The sequence below is a fragment of the Protopterus annectens genome, chromosome 4.part0 (assembly GCF_019279795.1).
Source record: "Protopterus annectens isolate FY-2018-M chromosome 4.part0, PAN1.0, whole genome shotgun sequence".
NCBI classification, from domain to species: domain Eukaryota; kingdom Metazoa; phylum Chordata; order Ceratodontiformes; family Protopteridae; genus Protopterus; species Protopterus annectens.
Window position 1 is genome coordinate 5,627,718 of NC_056733.1, and position 21,834 is coordinate 5,649,551.

The 21,834-nt window shown below is 39.9% G+C and overlaps 1 protein-coding gene across 1 annotated transcript in view; it reads right to left on the bottom strand.

The window, feature by feature from the left end:
* CRLF3 (cytokine receptor like factor 3) overlaps positions 1–21,834 on the bottom strand; it is a 746,924-nt gene that overhangs the window by 192,826 nt on the left and 532,264 nt on the right. The gene's annotated exons all lie outside the window — the stretch shown is intronic.

Sequence of the window (21,834 nt, forward strand, 5' to 3'; positions counted from 1 at the left end):
CTGAAAAGGAGACATCCTCAGAGGGGGATCTTGGGGACCCCTCCGACTCATCTAAATTGGTATACGAGGTTGTAGACTCAGGGGAGTCTAAGTGCTTCCTCTTGCAAGTCCTCTTACGTGGGGGTTCACCTGAAGGATCAGGTGAAACCTCGGAAGAGGAAGTTCTTCCCAATGGGGAGACCTGGGGTGATGGATCTCTGGGTCTGGGAGCAAGAGAACGGGAAGAGGCATCTACAGGCACCGTAGAGGGAGGAGCTAACGGAACCGACTGCTGGCTAAGCTCTGGGGCTAGCACACTCCTCATCACCTCGAAGGCTCCCCTCCCAGGGAGAACCGAGAGATCCCGCTCCGAAGAAACAGGGATCCCTGGTCCCACCGAAAGGGAAGGCTCCGAAGCAGATGTCGGGGCTGAGCTCACCAAGGCCGAAGCTCCGAGAGGGAGAACGGGGTCGGACAAGGGTCTGATGCCACTTACCCCCTCGGAGCCAACCAGGAAGCCAGGCCGGATCCCTCAAGGAAGGTCTCAAGGAGGAGATAGGAGTCGAGGCAGGAGCCGAAGGAGTGGTATCGGCTCCGACGCAGCAACAGTCACGGTACCAATATTCTCCGGCTCCGAGCTCTGTAGGAGAGTCGAAGGAGGAATTTCAGGGGGATGTATGATAGCTGACGTCTGATGAGACGGGTTATGGAGCACCTGGGCTAGTGCCTGTGACTTCAATAGCCTACTTACCATTCTCTCTAAATCGTGGTCTGAAAGCCTGGAAGACCTCGATGATCGGCTTCGATGGCTCCGCTCCGAGAGCAAGGGGGATGCTGGAGCCGAGTGAATAGATTCCAAAGAAGGAGATCTAGACCTCTTCTTGGATGGAGCCATCGGAGCCTAGGAACGCTCGGCTCCAGACGGAGCTGACAACTTGTCGGCTCCGTGACGAGACAAAGATATCTCGGCTCCAGCTGGAGCCGAGACATGCTTCGACACTGGGGTGTCGGCTCCAGTCGGAGCCGACACTGGTGCCAAATCCAAGGTACTGGTGCCGATAACGGTCGGTGCCGACACAGTGGCTTCCAACAAGGAAGGATCGGCTCCGGACGGAGCCGATGTCGACTCCGGCGGAGTCAGAACCAAGACCACAGACTTGGACACCGAAGCCTGGGTCTTGGGAGGTTTAGAGGGCTTCCCGGAGCCGACTTTAGCCGGGAAGCTCTCTGGTTTAAGTAGACCCCTAAGGATCAACTTATTTCTACGTTCCTGCAGGACTCTCTGGCTGAAGGAATGACATACAGCACAGGAGTCCTGCAGGTGTAGGGGTCCCAGGCAATAAATACAAGAAGTGTGACCGTCTGTCAGAGACATTTTCTGACAGCACGAGTCACACTTCTTGAAACCTGAGACCCTAGTATCTTTGGACATATCTAGGTGCTTAAACACTCACACACCCAATCAGTCCAACCAATACACTAACAACTAAAAATATATTAACAATAACTAACAAATTAGTTATTAAGTAGAGTGACACAACACACACATACACTTGAGGGAATCCTGACAGGAACTGTGAGGGTGGGAAAGGCCTAAGGCCCGAAAAACTAACTAGAAGAACTAGGACAAAAAGGGGTATGGAGCTAAGTGAAAAATACACAGAGGATAGAATGAATACTAAAGGGACCAACAATTAGGGTTTTGGGCTCTTAAAAACCTGACAAATAGCTAGAAAAATATCACTTACCAGGAGCTGGTAAAAAAGATGACCTCATTAGCGGCGCAAAGCGAGATCTGGGTAATTGCCGCCTTGCATCATGGGATATGGGGCTGCCTCGAGCTGGTAAAAGTGACTCTCGAGCTTAGCAAGTGCAGAGTCGGAGCAGAGGATCGGCTCCGAACCCATCCAGCAAGAATGAAGGCGAGATTGACAACTTAACATCAATAAACTCTTACAGCACATAAACCATAACATTAAATCAAACATACTAGTCATTGGCGACTCACTTGTGAGACACACCAATGTCCCCCTCACCAGGCACTACAAGGAGAAAATCATAGTCAGTTGTCTGTCAGGTGCCAGAATCCGTCACATCAAGCACGTACTTAAGTCTCTCCACAACAGGTACAAGTATGACTTTGTCATTGTTCATGTTGGTGTGAATGACTACAGATGTACCTCCCTGGACTATATGAAGACAGACATGATTGGGCTGTCAGAGTATGTGTCCCAGGCAGGTATGACCCTAGCTCTAAGCAGCATCCTACCTTCACCAAGAATGATACCACAATACCAACAAAAAATAATTGAGTTGAACAGCTGGCTTAGTTTTTGGTGTCATTCCAAGGAGATCCAGTATCAGTCTGTCTGGGATGACATGGTCGACAGATCTCAATGCTTTGCCAGAGATGGCCTCCACTTGTCACCCCTGGGATTCAGGATTCTGGCCAAGGCTCTTGCCTCCCCATTGTGCCTTTTTTAGGCAATGTCTCACAGACAAAACTTCCAAAATAAAAGATCTGTCAAAAAGCAAATTGACGGTCATGCTGCTTAACGCTAGGAGCCTTAACCTAAAAATGCACTCACTGGAGGCTTTTCTAGCACTGGAAGATGCTGACATCTGTGCAGTCATGGAAATTTGGTTCAAGGCTGCTTAGAGCACCCCTGCCTTACAAGGCTATACCTCATTCCACACATGCCAAACCCAGAATGAGATCAGGAAGAATAAGGGTGGTGCAGTTTCTATTTTCATTAAAGACAAGCAAAGCTCCATCCTGGTTTGCCAGCATAATGCATTAGACCTTCTCCAGGTGCAAATGACAATTGGGAAGACACCCATCCAAGCTATAGCCAGCTACAGACTACCCTCCATTACTCAGGACACCCACTCCTTCTACCTGGACCTACTCGAGTCATCAGGGTACCCCCTAACACCTTGATCCTTGGTGACTTCAACTACCCCACCATAAACTGGTGAACTATTCCTGCTCTAATGCACTCACCCAATGATTCCTTGACTTCATCAATTGTAATGCGCTAGACCAGATTGTCTCATCCCCCACAAGGGGAGATAGCATTCTAGACTTGGTTTTCACCAACATGGGTGACTGCTGCACCACCCCCATAGTAAGTTCTTTACTGGTGAGATCAGACCATCGGTCTGTCTCATTCGAAGTGTCTATCCCATCCAACCCCCCAGCCGTAACCAGGCTAAAAAAAACTTCTCAAAAACTAGCTTCATACCACCGCCCCCCTCAGAGGATGCAGAGAAATATGCTGAACAGTATGCCAGTGCAGTATACAAGCACCTGTACAACTGCATGCACTCAGCCATACCCAACAGAACTAAAACCTGCTCCTCAAGGAAACACAAACCTATGTGGTAGACATCCTCTATCAACAGGCTTTACAACAAAAGGAAAAAAACTGTTGTCCAAAGGTAAAAAGGCACAAATTCCCAATTGGAAAAACTCCCTCCTTAGCCTCAACAAGCAAATTAGGTCACTAGTGAAAACCTCTAAAGTCAATTATGAATCGAAACAAGCCTCCAAAACAAAAGCTAACCACAAAGCCTTTTTCAATTATGTCAGAAACCTCCATGGCAAAGCCCATGTTTGTTCTGAATTAGTTCTTAATAATGCCACTTACACTGAGCCTGTTGACTTAGCCAACCTGCTAACAGATAGGTTCAGTGCAAACTCCACCCCCCTGTCCCCACAAAGGCCCATTTGACATCCCCGATACTTGCCCCACAGATCACATCTCCATAGATCATGGCCCTATCCATGGCAAAGAACACAGCTTCCACGGGACCTGATAGTATTCCAGGCGGTATTCTGCAACATCTCCATCAAGACCTAGCTTCACCATTGAGCACCCTATTTAACTATAGCCTAAGTACAGGCTTCATTCCAGAAGAGTGGAGAGCTGCCGTTGTCATCCCTTTGCACAAAGGTGGTGCCACTACTGACCCTGGTAACTATCGTCCCATTAGCTTAACATGTCTGATCTGTAAGGCCATTGAGCATATTATTATGGACCTCATAAACAAGGACATAGGCAATCTCCAAGCACTTGACCGCACCCAGTTCGGATTCGTCAAGGGCAGATCTTGCCAGTTGAACCTGGTTGAGTTTTTTGAGACTGAAGGCACTGGATGAAGGAAAGTCAGTACACACAGCTTTCCTTGACTTGGCCAAAGCCTTTCACACAACCCCTCACTCGGGCATCATCGAAAAGCTAACAGAATTTGGCGTAAATCCCTATCTCATCAGGTGGGTGGTCAACTGGCTCACTGACAGGACCCACAAGGTCAAAATACCTCCGATAGTGATGTATCTCAGGGATCTGTCCTGAGACCCCTATTGTTTGGGATCTAATTCTCAGAGGTCCAGGTAAAGACAAAAGGCCTGTGGCTGACCAAGTTTGTGGACGACTGTAAGTTGGGTGCTGTCATTGACTCCCCAAATGATGTTAACATACTTCAAGAGGGTCTCACAGCAACAAATGACTGGTGCCAAAGTCATGGCCTTAAGTTAAATGCAAAAAAAATGTATTATCATACCATTTAGCAAAAACACGACCCCTACTGATTACCACATTAGTGGCAACCCCCTAAGCACACAACCTGTATTGAGAGACCTGGGTACACAAGTTGACAACAATCTCACATTTGACTATCGTGTAGCGGCAGTGGTCAAAAAAGCCTTTTACTTGATTCATCTCAGAAGTAAAGGGATTGCATCCAGAAAGAAGGAGGTTATTACCTCTCTGTACTCCTCCCTCATTAGGCCAATAATTGAGTACAACTCCCCGTTTGGTATGTACCTCTACAAACACCTGCACCAAGTGGAAAGACCACATAAATTCCTCACAAAGAGAATCCATGGCCTCCAGTACCTGCCCTATGTGGACAGGCTCAAATCACTATCACTCTACTCTGTATCGTACAGATTGGTCAGAGGTGACCTGTGTCTCGCCTACAAGGCAATCTCAGACCATGCTCTACTAGAGATGCTCCATACCTGTTAAGTCTAATTCCTTGCATAGTACCTGATCAAAAGGCTTAAATCTAATATGTGACATTAACAAAACCTGCTGGAGAGACAAGTTTGTCTCCCAGAGGCTGCCCCATCCCTGGAATAGACTCCCCATACACATCAAGCAAAGGACGTCGCTGACCATCTTCAAGCGCAAGTTTGATGAGTGGATGGGCAACCACAAATTTGTCCCAAGGGTTCCACCTGTGTCCCTCATTGACAGGGGTGACAGGTGCTGATTGTGGTTTCTTTTCTGGGGATAAACTCATGGCTAGGCCTAGTAATCTCATATGATCCTATGATCCTATGTATGTTTCCCTATATCTTAATTGATAATTTAATATAGGTGTTTAAATTCTCAAATCCACTTCGGTTAGAGTCCGAGATTGCACTGTAAGCACCCAGAGTGTGAAACTTTCTCTCTCCCCCAGTTTCTGCTCTGGCAAAGAATACAGGAAAATGAATCGACTGGTTCTCAGGGAAAACCCAGAAACCACTTTCAGAACAAAATGCAGGCTCCTTCTAAAATGATGCCTGCTCACTGTGGAAGGTGTCCTTTTCTATGGTGGAAAAAAAACCTCAGCTGCCTGTGAACATCCAAGGTTAAGAGGGGTATATTTTCCTTTGTTGGAATAATTAGGAGAGAATACTGGAAGGTTAATAGTTTGGTTCAAATTGGATTCAGATGTGCCACCTTAGGACTGAAAGTTAGATGACATTACTGACCTACATGTATATATATATATATATATATATATATATATATATACACATACATACAAATATTTGAGGCACAAGCAACAATGCCCTATAGCCTGCCAATATACCAAAACGTTATTCCCATAATAAACATCCAGGTTGTGCTTAAAAATATCTAAAGTAGTGCTTGCTTTAATGTAATTTAGCTGTCTATTCCATGAATCAGCTACTCTCTCAGAAAACCTATTAGTACAATTTTCATTCCTATATAATCTTCTACATAGGTTGTCTGATGATTCTCTGCTACTTTTTGAACATTCCCCAGAGGTAGATGTCTCTGAATGACCTATATAACTGAAAAGGGTCTCATCTTAAATGTCTAAATGAGACAATGTGCAATCATAATAACTTAAATTTTCACAACCATGGATGTCCTTGGTACACTTCCACTATAATCTTTCCAATTTACCTATGCTTTTCTTTTCTCATAAGTCTTCTATACTGTTATTCCATACTCATGTTTGTGTCTAATGTAATTAACAATCACTTCATCATTTTTGATTCCCTAGACTTTATAAACCTATTTAAACAACCTATAGTTCTACAGCTATCGTTATTGAATTTTCTGATATGATTAGAAAAACTCAAACCTGGACCTACACATATACTTGGGCTCTTTAAATGACTCTACAATTTCAATCACTCTGTGTGCTGTATTAAATATTCACCTATCAATCTATGTCTTCCAAATCTCATCTGCTTAGTTTTTGATGCATTAATCAGCATATTATTCTCCTGTGCCCAAATGGCCAATTTAATCAAATTTTTTGTAGACATGCCCTATATATAACACATGTAATCAGTTTACCCATTTTCAAGACATCTGCATACAGACTGTGCAACACCTCAAATGAAAAAGATCTGAAAGACACAACCTAAACAAGTATGGGACTAGGACAGAACCCTGTGGGGCACCCTGACTGTAACCTAGAATTTCACTTGTCCATTTGCTGTATGATGCTTCCATTTCCAATTTGTAAACCATGCAGCTATCCATCATGCCAACAGTACATCAATACCTAGTTGCTCTAATTTACTGATCAGTGTTTGTGTATGACCCAATCAAATGCTAAAGTTAAGTCTACATAAATTACATCACAGTCCAATTTTTCATTTATAACTGTTATCATATTGTTATAGTATATTATGATACAGGTGGTTATACATCTATTTTCAACATATACATACTCATGCACAGTTCCAACCTTTCAAATTCTGGTAATAATTTATCCAAAATAACCTTCTCCGTTTTTTTTCCACAACATGAAAATAAACTTAAGATCTGTATGACTCTGGGTCTGTCCTACTCTCCTTTTCCCTAAAGACAGGTTTAACAAAAGTGCATGCCTCCAATCTTAAGGAATCGCCCCATATTTAAATGACCTAGTAAATAACAGATATAGTGGTACTATAAATTCATGCAGACATGTTCTCAGGTTATTATTACTAATTCTGTCTCCTCCCTTTGCTTTGTTTGGGTCCAGTTTGCATAGTTCGTTTTCAATATAATTAAATTTGGGTACTTGCATATTATTGCAACCAGATTTGTAACCTGGCTTAATTTGTAATGCTTTCATGAAACAATGTATGTTAACTTGAAAAGGGGTGTGTAAACTCTTCTGTACTATTCTGTCACATTGTTTATGACATTGGAAGAGGAATAACGGGACAATTCCTCTTCCCGAGTAGCGTCCTTTCCTGACCTAACCATGAAAAATGCAATAAACATGCCTGGGGCTTCTTTATCCTGTGATGAAGAACCTGCTTATTCTTTTAGTTTTCTAAATCTCCATTATACAGCTTGCAACCTAAACTTTTTACACAAGAAGTATGCAGAAAACTGAAGAAATAAAAGTAATATTACAGCTAAAAAGTGCTATTTAGTAAATTAACACTGTAAGCAATATAGACTACATTCAGTGAATACAACTACAAGGAGAAATGTCGTAAATTAAAATATCAGACTATCAAAATACAAATGTAAAATATTGAATGTCACTGTTGGGTAGTAAAAAGCAAGAATATGTCCATAACACATCCTTTACTATGAAGAATTCAAAGATGGTGAAAAAGTCAGTTTGTAAAATGCTTGAGTTGCAATTCTATATATTGTACAAACTGCACTGAAAGGCTTTAATATCACTGGCATTAAAATAGTGTGACCTGTAAAACACAGGATCAACCCAATACTCATAGTTACGTGAGTAAAGATCATCAAAAGTTGCCATACATTAACAAATTCAACAAAGATGACATTAGATAACGACGACTCTGAAGCAGAAGTCAGGTTTCTTTTATGTTAAAGTAAGTACGCATCCCCCACATATATTTGACAATATAGTAAGGGGACAAGTTATGAGAATTTCCAGGTTATGTAAAAAGGATGAGGTTTTTGTGACAGAAATGGAAGAACTGGAGCACGGGTTTTTAAGCAGGGGATATAGCGCACACAAAGTTAGGCATATTATTCAGGAGGTCAAGGAAAAACTAAGAGAGAAGGCACATCCCTATTTTTCTGATGTAATTGAGGGGATGGAAGCTCAAATGCGGGGTAATAATACGCACAACATAGTGAGATTACCTGTTTATTTCTCAAGTAATGCTAGAATAGCCACTAATATATAGAAGTTGTTTTGCCCTATTCTAGCAGCTGATGAAAAGATACTAGGCATCGTTGGTAATAACCCAAGTTTTACATATAAAAATATGAAATCCCTGACAAGAAGGTTATGTTATTTAGTGGGTAGGAACACTCAGCACAATACTGAGTTTGGAATGGGTACTTGGTCCCTGTAATAGGTGTAACTTTTGTGAATACATAAATCCAACAGGATAGTTCTATCCTCCAGATTTTGTTAAGACAGTTACATTTAATGTTGCAGCTACATGTGACACTACAAATGAGGTCTATTTAGCCCACTGCATAAGCTGTGGCTCATTTTATGTGGCCAAAACTGATCAGAGACTACATGACAGGATAAGGAAAATACATATGTAAAGATATGTGAAGGCTGCCAGCCTAGCTACATAGAATTTTGTAGATAATTCTGTCATTTGTAAATATTAATATAAGCCACAGGCTTGTTCTCTTAAATGTGAAAAGACTGTATTGGATGTTGAACTGCAAAAATGTAACAACAGTGCACTCTGCTGTAAGAAAGCTTATAAGTCACGCATTTTACGACTGTTTTTCATCTCAGGGCCCAGAGCCGTGGTCTCTCAACCACCAGAGTCTTTCTATTATTATGAGACTAGAGTTAATTGCTAGATTTTACATATATAATGTCTTTAATTGCTGTAGCTTCCTGACCAAGTGCAAGCTTACTAAGAAATGTTAATGTAGAGTTTCTGTCAGCCTAGGAACCAGATAATTGTTAAGAATGATGTAACCTAAAATGAGTCAGCTCAGCATGATGTACTATCAATTTAAAGGACTTTCTCAGAGACAGAGAGAGAGCATTTTGCATTTGTCTTGAGAACATCCAACTCACCAGCACTCTGCCTGTGCTCTGTATGTCAGTACGATCTTACACTTTAGTGTCTCTCTTAGAAATAGCTAGGAAATAGGAAGATTAAACTAGTTGTTTTCTGTACTGATGTCAGAACTATTCTACTGTATTATTTTAAGCAATTTCCTGTGATCTCTTAACTCTTGACTAGCACTGTGTAGTAAAAAGTATTGTCTTGTGTTTTTATTATTTAATATTAAATATTTTTAAACCTTTCAACTGTGGCTGTTTTGTGTAGAGATAATTTAAGCTCTAGAGTACATTGCATGTATTTAGTGACACTGGCCAAGCCACTCCAATAAGCCTTAAAACGTTCTGGTCACACTTACTAATTGGATAATAATATTGCACAGCAGTAACTGGACCCCCTTTGATAAGGGCCTTATTAGTAGCTGATATTAGTGGTTGGTGGCAAGTGGTACTACCATGTAGTCTGGGCAGAAGGGGCATAGCTGGAGAACCTGTGCCAGCCTTCCCCAGGAGTGTCTGCATGTTTGTATATAACTCATATCTCAAAGTGTGTGTGTCAGCTACCTGGGCAGGGACACAAAGCACTGGTTGGACAGAGAGGGTGCTGGAGGTTTTAGCTTAACTACTAGGCTGAGATCTGGACCCTATAGCTGTATCAGTGGGGAGTCTTACTGGGGATCTGGACAGAAAGGGAGAAACCAACCCCAGACTGACTGTGATCTCTGTGTGCTTTTAAGGGAAATTGTACTTTACTCTGTGTTTATTTGTTATCCATCCCAATGTGGATGCCCCTCACTGGTGTTAGTGGTGAGGATTGAGGCTCCTTGATTGCTGGGCCAGTGCACAGGCATCACAACATATAAAATCAATACCAGAACCAGCACTAATGCCTTAGCTAAACATTTTACTACTCATAAAGGGGGCACACACAACTTTCACTTCCTACTCATGGGAAAAACTAGACTGGATGGGAGATGTGGAGATGTTAAAAACAAGACAGAAATAAATAAACTTGCTGGATTATTAAATTAAGAGCTGATAGTGGCAGTGGTCTGAATAACAAAGTCCCAATCAAACCCATACTGAAAGCTAGACCTCTGTGTAGATAACAAAGTCTTAATAGGATGTTAAACAATATGTGTATCATGGTGGGGTATCAGGGTAACACATGCTTTTTACAAAAAGTTTTTTATTTTTTTTATAGGTTGTTTGTATATAATTTGTATATTGTATAGATGCATATACTAAATAGGTAATGTGGTTATAGCTCCATATTTTATTATACAGCCGTGAATGTAACTAGTTTTAGCAAATGCATTTACTACTAGCTGTTTTTACAGTAGCAACGATGGTGTTTCTTTAAATGTGAAACAAGCAATCAGGAAGGTAGTGCATTTGAATGTTAAACAATGTATATAAGGGATGAAGGTTCTTGACTAATAGTCCCGTCTGAAGAAGCAGTCTTTTGTAACTGTGAAAGCGCTTACGTTTGGATTCCATTAAAGACGTTTTACTTTTATAACTGCTGGCCATCATTTTATTCTGCTCCATTTTATGCTTTTCTTGTTGGTTGTCCTGTGTATCATTTTATATATATATATATATATATATATATATATATATATATATATATATATATATATACTTCAAAATTTTCTCGATATTATCCCACACTATGTTTAATTTGTTTATTTCAGTTTTCAAAGTTATAGTTCAACCTCTTTTCCTTCATTTAAATTTTCTGTCTCTAACCTTAATCAAATATCTTGTTCTTATGGAAATATATCCTCCTGATGTTGTGTGTCTAGATACTGACGTTAAACACTGCTTTGACTTTCTGCATTCAAAGAATTTCTCTTTAAACACTTGCCACATTCATTCTGCAATTTTTGCACTGAATGCATCACTTCAATTAATTTTACATAGTGAGCGTTTTGCTTCCATATAATCTATTAATCTTCTGTACATTGGTTTAGATTTTAGTTTGTCAGAATTATCTACCAACGATTTAACCTTTGTAATCCCCTCATCACTGCACATCAATGGTGGTAAAACTTGACATGAAGTAACAGTCATTTCCTTAGGAACACAAACAGTGCCCAGTATGTTCTACTCCCTGGTAGGCTTTTTTACATTCTGAAGCAATTGTTGTTTCTGAACATATGTTGTAAATAATTTCCTTACCAATGCTGCTGAATCAAAAATATTCCAGTCTGTTTCTAGTAAATTTAAGCCCCCAGCCACTATTACTCTTCCCTCCTGTGTTTCATGCAAGAAATGTATGAATTCCTCTATGTCATCAGCACTTCACGTTTGTGATCTATACACTCCAACAATTGCTATATGTTCCAGGGTTGTCTTTATTGTCACAGTTAAACAATCTACAATATTGGTGTTATCGCTGAACATGTAATTATCACAGATCTCATAACAATTTTTAACCCCTATTATAGCATCTCCACCTTATTTTTATTAGCATGTCTGTTTCAATAAAAACATTTATTATACCCTGACAGAACTGATTTCCAATAATTGTTCTTTAACCATGTTTCATAAGCAATAACATCAATCTTGGAAGAACATAACAAATTTCTAATAAAAAAACTTTTATTATTAATGCTCCTAGCTTTAACAACTATCAGAGATACATCAAATATTGTTATCTGTGAACTGTTAAATTTTCATCCTAGTAAAATCCTGTCTTGAGTTTGGCAAATACTGCAACATGTCTGCTGCAAAAATTCTCTTCCCTGTTCTTTTCTACTGCATACCATCTTGTCTAAACAAATTTGTTCGCCAAATAAGGCTTTTTAAAATGGGCCATTTTTCATGTAGGTATTTACCCAAAAATCTTTTTGTTAACTGTGACCTGACTCTCCTTTCTGTATGTGATTTGTGAAAAATACATCCTAACGCCTGTACAAGCTATGCTATTTAAGAGGGCTATAAGTTCCCTACTAACAGTCAATGAGTCCTTGCAGATGAGATCATTTGTACCAACATGAATAAAAACAACTCCCTATTTGTTTACATTAAGGCATTCTAAGGCTTTTCTCACATCCTGTATTTTTACTACTGGCAAGTATAACATTATTTGGTGTTTATTACCTTCTCTGCAAATTAAAGTGTCAGTTCCACTAATAAATTAATTTCCTATTAAAAGTTTATCACTTCTGACCAGATCTGAAGAATGTCCATCTGCTAATTCAGTAATATCTGCTCTATCAGATGTTACAAAGGAATGGTCTTCATCACCATTAGTCTTATTAATCCCACTGTTTTCATTGCTTATTACATTTGCAAGCATGCAATTCTCATCCAGCTGACCTTGTACTTCAACAGCTTAAGCCATGTTGTCAAGTTTGTTTTTTCTCCTTTTTTTCTTACAGTAATGTTCTTCCAATCCTTCCAAGTTCAATTTTAATTTCTTTGTTTTTACCTGCCTCTTGCTTCTTTTTTCTACCTTCTCTTTTGGAAAAATTATGCCTTTTTCTGTAGACTGAATGTTTTCTGATAGAAAGTAGATTTGTGTACCATAACCATAGTTGTTTGAGTAAATCAGTGTTGCAGTTCTGATTCTTGGTCTTCCTGCCATGCAGAAGCCACAACCATCCCGATTTCCAGAGTCTTTACATCTTCCCTAGCAGAAGGATGTCCAAAGACTGATATCTGGGCATCAGGGTATAAGAAGGATGTCCATCAGTGCCATCTTCCGGTCTTTCAATTAGCGAATGAACAGTCTGATACCTGAGGACAGCACAACCTTGCCAGTTGTCTGGACTTAAGTGAGAAGGAGGGAAAACATAGGAGGCAGAGAGGGGATGATGGATAATAAAAGGAGTTTTGGAAGGAAAAAATCATCTGCCTCTTGTACTCAGCATGGGGGAGACAACTGGTCATCAGATAGAGGGTAGCAGTTTGTACTGCAACACTGAAATACTCAAACATCTACAGTTACGGTAACTGTGACCCAACTGTACTTTGTTCTTCATAGTCAGTCTTGCAATACTGATTCTTGGGAGGACTCCCAAAGCTAAAAGTTGGGTGGTGGGTCATCTATCTGACCTTAGGAAATGAGACCTTGCAGGATAACAGAAGAAAAACCTGCTCTAGCCCTGGAGACATTGCTTAGGTTACAATGTTTTGTGAAGGTATGCACTGAGTTCCATGGGGCTGCCTCTAGAATGGCCTGAGGGAGAACTCCTTCGAGGAAAGCTGTGGTAGCTGCCACATGTCTGGTGGAGTGGGCTTTAAAGTGCCCAGATAAATCCTTTCCATTGTGTGAGTAACAGAACTTAATACAGTTAGCTATCCATTTAGAGATGGATTGTTTGGAGACAGGCTTGCCATACCATTCTTTATTTCTTGAAAATACACCCCTGTTTCATCATCCCTTTACACTTTGAATTGTAGCTTTCTATTTGTGTTATGTATATTAGCCTTAACTGTGTACATCTGAAATATCTCTTCCAATCAGCTAATCCTAAAGCCCCTTGTTCTGTTGGGACTTATCCCACTTGATACTTGCTCTCTTCCCCTTCCAAATAAAATCCTTCCATTCTTTACAAATTACTATTCACAACTGTTCCTCTGTTTGATGACAATTTGCCTGAACTGTGAATCAAACTAAAGGAACTAAACATTTTCACTGCTTGTATTTTGTTATCTATATCCATAAACATAAGCTTCCAGTTTACAGGTTTTTGTATTATCTTTTTGTTTAGTCTCTTCTCATATCTCCTTAATTGCCATAACCAAATCCATTTTAATCCATGCTCCTAAATACTTCATTTTATCATGTCCCCTAAATATGTGTATTGTTGGAGCAATTTATGTGTTGGTAAATAGATTATAGCAACAGCCTTTGTATTATCTTCATTGATTTTATATCCTGAAAAAAACATGGACTGTCGCAGAATATTCCACAACACTGAGATGTCCTTTCCAGGTTCCATCATGTACAAAGTAATATAATCTGCAAATAAAGCCAACAATTCTTGAATACCATACCAATTATATCCTTGAATGTCTGGGTCCTTTATTACGTTGCCAATGGTTCTAAATCAAAGCAAATAACAAAGGGGAAAGATGACACCCCTACCTTGTTTCTCTGTTCATATACAACTTATCAGACAGGAACCCTTCCATTTTGATTTTTACCTCAGATCCCTCATATAACCTTCTAATTAATTTCAATATTGTATTAGGAAATGCAAATGCTTCCATTGCCCTACACATAAAATCCCAGCTTACTCTGCTGAATGCTTTCTCTGCATCAAGACCCACCAATAACAGTTGTATTTTCCTACATTCTGTTTTTCACTGGATCATTACTGTTCATTTAATGTTGTCATATGTTTGCCTCCCCTCCACAAAACCATATCGGTCCATATCTATCAATTTTGGCATCATCTTTGCAATTCCTTTAGCCTTTACAGACAAACACTTTATAATAATGATTTAAAATTGAAATTGGCCTATATGAAGCTGGATCAGATGAGCATTTACTGTGTTTAGATGTTATAGCCATCATAGCTTTTTTTTTCCAGGATGTTTGTACTTCCTCTAATTTTAAAATACATTTAAACAAACCCTTACAGCTCTTTGTCACTTTTTTCCCTCCAAACTTCCAAATTTCCTCAGGAATGCCATCTATTCCAGGAGACTTTCCTGTAGCTTGGTTATATGTCACCATTTTATCTCATCTCCTCCTAGCGTAACTGTTAATTGTTGAGCCACATCCACCTCTGACCTTGGGACATTAAAGTCTTCCAGAAATATTTCCATTTGTGCTTTTTCTTGATTTCCCTACTTCTCTGCTTTATACAAATTTTCATAAAAATTCTGAAATATCTCTATATCTGCACAGGATCTCTGGTTATGTTTCTTGTTATGGGCTCCCTAAATTTGGCAACAACCCTTTATACATTATGTTGCTTAACTCATTGTGACAAAAGTTTTCATGATTTGGGGTTGTTATAAAAAAAAAACAGCTGCCTAACAGGAGTCTTTCTGAACTGCATAATATCCAGGAACTGCCTTTCTTCTCTTTAGCACTTTGCAACTGTGACTCCTCTTGTTCCGAGAGATTCCTTTTATCTTGTAATACTTTAACCTTTGTTACTTCTTAACCATATCTATTTTACTTTTATTTCTACCCTATTTTTAAACTCCACTTTACTTTTAACCCACTCGCTAGGTATAACATCTGGAGTACTTTCTATCTTCCCTAATAACTCACGGGTAATTTCCACTACCCATTCCTTAAATTCCTCTCTTTTTAACAGGTAGGTGGGCAAGCTCAAGTTTCTCATCTTTAATTCATTACCCAAACTTTTACCTTAGTAATTACTAGTGTGTGATCTGAAATAGTTATTAGATGTGTATCACAGTTCTTTCTGTCAAGTCTAGCCCAGTTATTGCACCCTGTGGAATAATATGTAAATTGTCTGATAGTTCCAACTACTGAATTCATGTCTTTCATACCAAATATTTTCATAAATTTCTTCAGAAATCTACCCTAGTTTGTTATATTTTCCCTTCTAGGCCCCTCTGATACATCCTCATTGTTGCAAATCAAATTCCAGTCCCCACCTATAATTAATGTTTCCTGCTGAAAGCTAATTATTTCTCCCCAAAAAAATTTAAGCTGCAAAACAGCAGTTTCAGGTAGAATATAAATACATGCCAGCATAATATTTTTCCTTTATCAGTAGCCCCTTATTATTACAAATCTGCCACTATTATTTTTTTCCTTCATCTATCACTACTGGAGCTCCTCTAGCAATTAATATAAGTAGTCCTCTTTTCCTTTTCCCCGGATAGTCTGCAGAATATCCATCCATTTTTGAAATCCTTTCTTTATCAAATCCACATGGTCAATTCTTTTTAAATGGGTCTCCTGTAGCACTGTTATTTGCACTCTACACTTCTTAACATATTACGTATGCTTTCCTTTTTGTCTACACCTGTGAGACCATTCACATTTCAAGATAATATGGAAAGCGTCACCATTATGATAAGAAGTCATTATTCCCACCTATTATATATGGCAGCTTTTTTAAACATCTGTTTCCAGCTTTTGTGATGCATGCACCCATTAATGTTTGGCTGGTTAATTCTTTATACAGTTTTTTCTTATCATCAACATTGAAACCTATGTCACACATTACAAGACTATTTTTTAATAAAAAACCCTCAAACAAAATCCACATGCACCCCCAGAACACTCCCATAACCTAAGTAACATAATATAAACACACATTAACTACATCTTTAAGTGATGAAGTTTAACCCTCCTAATAGGAACATTTGTGCCAGGCAGACAGCTGCTACCACAAGCCCTATTTAACCTGCAATTGAGGTTATCCATGCTAAGACACAAGTTATTACCTGTGCTTTTACTTACACTAATTGGGGTCTATTCTATTCTCCCTTTCCAGATGTGAAAGCTGCTTGCATACTTCCAGAAATCATTATCTTTTAGCCTGGAAGAAACCAGTGTTCTGTCTTTTTATTAGCTTCAGCTTGGAAAAGTAAGAAAATGTAATCCTCTGTTGCAGCCTGAAAGACAAACTGAAACATTTACTGCTAAAGAAAAAGTTTTCATTATATTTGGTGTTCTCATATTTACTTGTTTCCATTTAAAATTTGTTATTAGATTAAGCCAAGGGGTTAATCGAGACATCCACCTATGCGAAAGTAAGAGAAAATGTATCAGCTCCACACATATTATGATCTGTGTACTTTTACATACCACTCCCCACCAGAACTACCTGGATTACAGCCTATTAACTTAAACATGTTTTTGTCTAGCTTTTCTTCTTCTTTTTTTTTGCACTATAATAGCTACATCTCTTAATACCAAAAAGAAGAAACAGAAGAAGACACCATAAAATGTCATCTTTTACCTTAATAACTTTGTCACATACAACAACTAAAAATACCTTACTTTAAACTATGCAATTTGCATTTGTGAAACATTTCATAGAAATACTAAGAAAATAAATTGTTTTAGTTTGTTACCTTTTTCCTTCCTCCTCCCCTCAGAGTCCTTCTAAACATTAATGATATGAAGTGAGGCAAATGCTTTTCAGTTCCTCATAAGGTTAACAAAGTCAAGAAAAATCCACTCTTTCTACTAATACTTATGCATTCATGTTTAACACATCCAAATGATGCTTTGCAGTCTCCCATTTATTCACTAATTTCCATGTTGCTGGTCTTCTTCCTGCTCATCTCCAACTTCCAACTTCAGATTCCAGTTCAATTCCACAGTGCTCCTGATTCCTCTGGTCAAGTCCTGTACTTTTCTCTGTCTCTCAAGCATTTCCCTTTGGAATAGTGGAAAAGGTTTCACTGGAATAGCTTCTCTCTGTGTGTGCTTTATTTTCAGAAGAATGAGAAGCAGAGTTCCCTTCTGCTTGATGGTACATTTTTGTTGGACAAACTTTTGCATTTCCTCCTTAGCCTGTTATCCATCAAAAAATGACTTTGGTCCTCCAGTAAAAAATATTCTAAAGATATCTGGATACAGCAGCTTTAATCTCACACCTGCCTCTTGATATTCCCTGACTACTGAAATAAACTGGTTTCACTTCTGTCCAGTGTTCAGTAAGCAATCATTTTCCACAGTCTACTGTCTCCAACTTTCAATACTTTGCCCTTTTGCCACAGTTTTCTCAGGGCCAACTCTTTCTGCTGGTAGGTTTGTATCTTTACTAATTAAGGTCTTGACTGCTTTCTCATGGTCATATTCAGAGCATACACATTGTGTGCTCTTTTAAATAACAGTTCCCGCTGTGGAATACCAGCCCAGTTGATTATTTGTGCCTTCATAAAAGCAATACTTAATTCATAAAAGTCTGTTCCTTCTAACTGTTCTGTCCTCTGTCTAATTCTACTATTTTTTTGAAACATCACTTCTTGAGCACTCTCATAGCCAGACTTTTCTTCATTTAAACTCTGAGTTTTGCAGTTTTATCAGTCCATCTGAATACCTATTTAAACCTTCATCCATTCTCCAGCCTTTTGTTATCCGAGTTGATATACTCCTTCAGGGTTTCATTTACTTTAATCAACTCTGAGCCCATTTAACTTATATTTTCCTCTACCTTACTGAAAGCCATGTCTTGCACTAAAGCTGGAGCTTCAAGTACTTTTTGCAGAACAGATGCAGGAATATTCCCAGTCAGTGTTTCCTCTTCACCTTTTCTAGTTGATTTTCTTTCAGGCTCTCTCAGTTTCTTCTTTGCAGGCATCCAGGCCATGTACTTACTAGCCAATAACCAAATTTCTCTCAAGCTGACAATATCTCTAGTTAACGTTTTTCAATGTCTGTGTTCACACTGGGACAGCTGAAGTTAAGGTGTTGAACAGTGTGGAGATATCTCGGAAGTCGGTTAATACTATCTCTTGAGCCAGCATCTAAATTTTTCTGTCAATGCTGCACAGTGGGAGAGCGAAAGTTCCTCCTTGTTTGTTTATGTACCGCACAACTGTGGCATTGTCTGGCCAGATTTGCAGTGTCCCTGAGCTTAAGTTTTGCTTAAAGGCTTTTATGGCCAGGTATACTGCTAGTTAACTCATTTTGATCTATATGCCACTTCTTTTGCTGTGGGGACCAAATGTCCTGTACCATCAGGGGATCTAAGTGGGTTCCCCTAGTTATATCTGAGCTGTCTGGGGTAATAGTCTGTCTACTTCAGGAAAAGTGAAATTTGCTAATGTGTTCCTTTGTATAGGGTTCTTTCACCACAAGAGTTCCTTTTTCAGGCATGGAAGGAAGACCAGCAGGGTTTCCAGGAGATGAAAGTGCTGTTCCTAAATATTTTTCATGACCACTGAAGTTTTCTCATGTGCAACTTTGCAAGTGGGATTGTGAAAATGTATGATCATGCATGCATGCATTATACCATGTACCCCAGTATCTTTAGGGATTCTCTTGCAGTGATGAGCTGTTTTGGAAGCAGACTGGTCAAGTAGCCTGTCCAGGAAACATGTGTATCTTGTGAAAGGACAGCTTTTTGTTGAGTTGAACTGAGCTGACAAAGGCTCCGAGAAAGAGGATCCTTATCTCAGGGAGAGTTTGAGATTTCTGAAGATTTAAGGTGAGACCTATCTTCTGAAAACAGTCTACAGTGATATGTATGGTGTCTAGGGACTCTGAAGTGGATCTTCTCTAAATGAAGCAGTCATCAAAATATGGGTAATTATGAACCTCTACAGTTTTGCAATGTGCTATCAGAGGACCTAGACATTTTGTGAAAACTATAGGAGCAGTAAATAGCCCAAATGGTAAAGCACAGAACTGGAAGTGAGAACCTGTTGCTACAAATTTAGGTACTTTCTGTGACTGTCTGCTATGGGGACATGGAGGTAAGCATACTTTAGGTCTATGGTGAACATGGAAGCATTTTGGAAGATTATGGGCAGTAATTTTTGCGCACTGCGGTGGTGGTGCTGCGGTAGCGTTGTCGCCTCACAGTAAGATGCTGTCGGGTTCGATTCTCAGCTAAAGCATCTTCTGTGTGGAGACATGTGTGAATGGGCATACCTTCGTTGAAGGTTGTGCGTCAGGACTGGCAACTCGGTATGTAAAAATCTACTGCCAATCATTAGCCGACCGGAGTTCCGCTGTGGCGACCCCTAACCAGGAAAAGTCGAAAGATACAACAACATGGGCAGTAATTTTTGCAACTTAAGCATTCTGAGTTATTTGATACTGATGTACTTTTTAGATTTGAAAGGTCCAAGATGGGTCTCCAAGTGCCTCTTTTCTTAGGACTGAAAACACCCTTGAATAGAAGCCTTTTCCTTCCTATTTTGGGGGAGGGTCAGGCTGGATTGATCTTTGCTGAAGGAGCTCCTGAGGATAGGTGGTAAAAGGCTTTCTTGCTGTTTGGTGGTTTTGGTATGCCCAAGAAGAGTATTTTTTTATGAACTGAATACAGTACCCCTTCTCTATAATGTTGAGTACCCAGTGGTCCCTGGTGATGGTTTTCCACTGGTTTAGGAAAAAGGACAGTCTTCCTACTAGAGGTTTACAAAGAATGGGACATAGTTGCCCTCAGTGCTGGGTGGGTTCTTTGAATCCCCCTGGCTTTTGTGATTGTTTTGTTTGCCATCTCCTAGATTGTCTTGGTCTTTTACCATGGGGAGAGCTCCCCCTGTCTTGTCCTGTCTAGATGGGAAAGGCCAAGGCTTTGAAGGATAATTATATCCTATTATAACTCAGGGTCAAAGACAGGTAAAAGTCTTTCATAACTTCAATTTGCTTTCCTTTTTGTCCAGTTTCTCAAAAACTTGTTCAGCTGGAGGAAAGTACAGTAGTGAACACTTATTCACAAACATAGATATCCAAATGTATTCACTGTTGCAGTCCTGACTTGTGGGATTTCCTGCCGTGAAAGCCCTTGGCTGGCCCAACTACCAGAGAAATTCTTTCCTCCTCCTAAAGCTGATGGATGCCCTAACCGATTTCAGTACGCTTGGGTATATAGGAAGCCAGCCTACATCATGAAATCACTTTTTTCTTGTCCCCTACCAGGTGAAGCCCCAAGTGAGCAGTAGGGAACTGAGGAAGAGAAGCCCTACAGGAAGAAAGGCTAAGAGGGGTCTCTTAGCTAAAAAAATAAATTTTAAGTAGACTACCTGGTAGGCTAAGGGGGAAGGAGGGAGGGAAAGAAGACTGCAACAGTGAAAACACTCTTAACATCTATACTTACGGAAAATGTACACAACTGTACTATGTTATTCATGCTTCACTGCTGCAGTCCTGACTTGTGGGAAGATTCCCAAAGCTGAAAGAGAGGAGATAATGTGCTGCAAGAAGGCAGTGGTGAATCCTGCTATGGAACTATAAAAAGGTTGCCAAGTGGTAATGTTTGATGAAAGTATGCACAGATGACCAGGTGGCAGCTTCCAGGATGTCCTTAGTAGGGACTCCTTTCAAGAAGGCAGAATAGGTTGCAGTAGCCCTAGTGGAGTGTGACCTGACAGCCTCAGGTGATTTCTTGCCATGATAGCTATAACAGAAAGAGATATAGTGGGGAGGCATTTTGAGATGGTCTGTTTACAAGCTGGCTTTCCCTCAGAGCCAGAAGCAAAGGTCACAAAGAGCTGGTTAGATTTTTCATAATGCCCTTGCTTTGTCAAAAAAGTAATGGAGCTGCCTATGCACATCCAAGGAATGAAATATTCTTTCTTCTTTGTTTTGTGGGTTGGGAAAGAATGTGGGCAGGTGAACGGCTTGATTTAGAGAAGTGTCAGTGACTACCCTGGGCATGAAGGCAAGGTTAATTCTGAGGGAAACCCTGTCTGGGTGGAAGATTAGGAATGGTTCCACTACCATGATAGCCTGCAGTTCAGGAACCCTCTTAACTGAGGTGACAGCCAGCAGCAGGGCAGTTTTCCAAGTTAAAAACTTCAGTGGGGCAGATGCTGCAGGTTCAAAAGGAGTCAATGTCAATTTCTCCACAACAAAGTTACAGTCTCATGGAGGGGTAGGTTGCCTCCTGGGCAGTCTGATGTGAATGACTCCCCTAAGAAATTGTCTTAACAGGGGATGGGAAAAGA